Source organism: Sinocyclocheilus rhinocerous, unplaced genomic scaffold (genome assembly GCF_001515625.1).
Source record: "Sinocyclocheilus rhinocerous isolate Xijiao unplaced genomic scaffold, SAMN03320098_v1.1 scaffold1137, whole genome shotgun sequence".
NCBI lineage: Eukaryota > Metazoa > Chordata > Actinopteri > Cypriniformes > Cyprinidae > Sinocyclocheilus > Sinocyclocheilus rhinocerous.
Genome location: NW_015647153.1, coordinates 26,355 through 29,108, shown reverse-complemented (window position 1 = coordinate 29,108; position 2,754 = coordinate 26,355). Strand labels below are relative to the sequence as shown.

At 36.5% G+C, this 2,754-nt stretch overlaps 1 pseudogene; it reads left to right on the top strand.

Moving 5' to 3' along the window:
- LOC107709023 (annexin A11-like) overlaps positions 1 to 2,754 on the top strand; it is a 17,516-nt pseudogene that overhangs the window by 7,201 nt on the left and 7,561 nt on the right.

Sequence of the window (2,754 nt, the reverse complement as noted above, 5' to 3'; positions counted from 1 at the left end):
AACTGTTCTGGAACAGTGTTGTAAATACAACTTAACCACTGATTTGTAGTCGTGTCCTCTTTTGGAAGACCAAACAAAGTAGTTTCGCGTGTTAGAACGAGCCATTTTAGGTAGGCGTGGTTAACTCTTAACTTTTATAAAGAATATCTCTTTGGTTTTGAGACTTTAGTGTTTGCAACTTTACAGATCTTCTTTATGCACCAAGAGCTTGTAACACTCCAAAGAGAAAGGAAAAATTGAAATCGCATCATATGACCCCTTTAATGTATGTTCAATAAAAAGTAATGTTTAATTACTAATGTTTTCCGTGTTTAGAAGGGTTACCGTGGAACCATCAAGGACTTTCCTGGCGCCGATCCTCTCAGAGACGTAGAGGTGTTACGGAAAGCCATGAAGGGCTTTGGTGAGAAGAAGTTATTCATTTATTTGATACAGTTTGTATACTATATGTTCACATGTCTTTAAAAACAGAGCTGAATATGTTTTGCTCGCAGGAACTGATGAAAACGCCATTATCGAGCTTCTCGGCTCTCGATCCAACAAGCAGCGCGTGCCGTTGAAGGCGGCGTATAAAACCACTTACGGCAAGGTGAACATATGAGGAATGAAGCATCAAATACTTGTGACTGTGTTGAGGTTTCTCGTGTGTGACTTTGCATTTAAAACGCTTTGCAGGATCTGGTTAGCGACATAAAGTCAGAGGTGAAAGGAGACTTTGAAGATTTGGTGCTGGCCATGCTGAAGGCTCATGCGCACTTTGATGCCTCTGAACTCAAGGAGGCCATATCGGTGAGATTTCCTTTCTTTATCTTCATTTTTCAGGAAAATATGTGCAAATCCACTCTGATACTAGATATATTGGTCAATTGGATTGTCCAAATCCTAGCAAGCTGCTTAGGCAGCATCCTAACTGAAATGCAACCTCATAAGTGACTGATCTGGACAATCGTGCAAGCAGTGCTGATAAAAGCTGAGCGCTTTATCCCAGTGTAGTATGCAGGGAAACGTGCTGACACTGACCCAGCCAAGCATGCTTTCGCCTGATCTCGTATGCAGCTGCTTGAGTTTCACAGCACTCATTAATGAAACACAGGCACGTAATTACAGAGTCGAGAGCAGAAATACTGCCAGATGCGCTCTGAGCCGCGCTGGAAATATGAAAGAAACCTGACGATCGAGCGCCTGAAAACTAATGGAATATATTTGGAAGCTTGTTTCTGCCACAGGATAAAAAAATAAGAAAGGTAATTGTCATATTTCTCCCAATTCTGACTTTTATCTCGAGAATTCTCAGTTTCTTAACAAGACTCTCTGAATTACAAGTTTGCATCTCGCAATTCTGTTTTTTTTTTGTTTCTGCTACAGAATAAAAAATAAAATAAGGTAATTACGACATTTTATCTCACAATTCTGACTTTTTTTTCCCTCAGATATAAAAAGATATAAACTCAGAATTGTGAGAAAAAAGGCAGAATTGTGAGATTAAATGATTAAATGCAATTATCTTTTTTATTTTTTGTTCCATGGCAAAAAAATTGCAAGACATAAACTCAGAATTCAGATAAAAATGTATATCTTGCATTCTGAGTCTATATTTCACAGTTCAGATTTTTTTCTCAGGATAGTGAGAAAAGAAGTCACAATTACCTTATATATTAGATATAAATATTAGACTTTGAATATGAGGATGCTTAATTGCATAAAGTCTTCAGTGAATAACCAAATTCATATAACTTTTAAATAGAATGAAAACCTGTTTATCAGAAAATGTTATTTTTTGGAAAATAAGTGAAATAAGTCAAAATTGCATTTTTGAGAGCAAAAACCACACAGAAGTCGCATCAGTTTAGGCTATAAGTCACATTTACGTAATGTTAAATAGCAGTAAATGAAACTTTTACAAACATAAACATGTATTTACTCCACAACAAATCGATATCCAGAACAGAGCAGGAATGAAAAATATAAGCATGAAACAGACATCAATTACAGTGTCATTCTTTATAGACAACATTCATTATAAATGGAAATCCTAAACTAATGTATGTAAAGTAAAACTGAAACTATGAGCGTGTGTGACCTGTGCTGTACAAATAAACAGGTTCACATACGTCTCTCATTCGGCACAAATAATTGTATTATATACGTTTCTTTGGAATATAATTCGCAGCACTTTTAAGATGATTAACGAAATGGCGAGTTGTATTTATAATGATTGTTTTACTGGTGTTTTCAGGGTGCAGGAACCGATGAGGCCTGTCTCATAGAGATTCTGTCCTCTCGTAGTAATGCTGAGATTCTGGAGATTAATAAGGTGTATAAGGCAGGTGAGTCTGTGATCACAAACCTGCTGATTATCGCCGGTCACGTGTTTAAATAGCAGAGGTTTATGATGAGTGTTTGTTGTCTAGAGTACGGTAAATCTCTGGAGGATGCCATCAGCAGCGACACGTCTGGACACTTCCGCCGGCTGCTCGTCTCTCTGTCTCAGGTACAAACATTTATCAGCTTTGGGTCTTTCATCACGTCTTTACCAATTACTCTCGTAGGGCATTTGATGTTTTGATGATCCTTAATCACAGGGTTTTTAGCCATATCTTTAAAAATATGAAAAATGACAAGAAAATATCTATACAAAAATAGTTTCTTGATTACAATTTATTGTAAATCAAACTTGCAGCCATTTATCAGATAACCAAAACCTCTTGTTTTTTGTCGTCATAAAATTTCATTTCATTTCATTTCATTTCATTT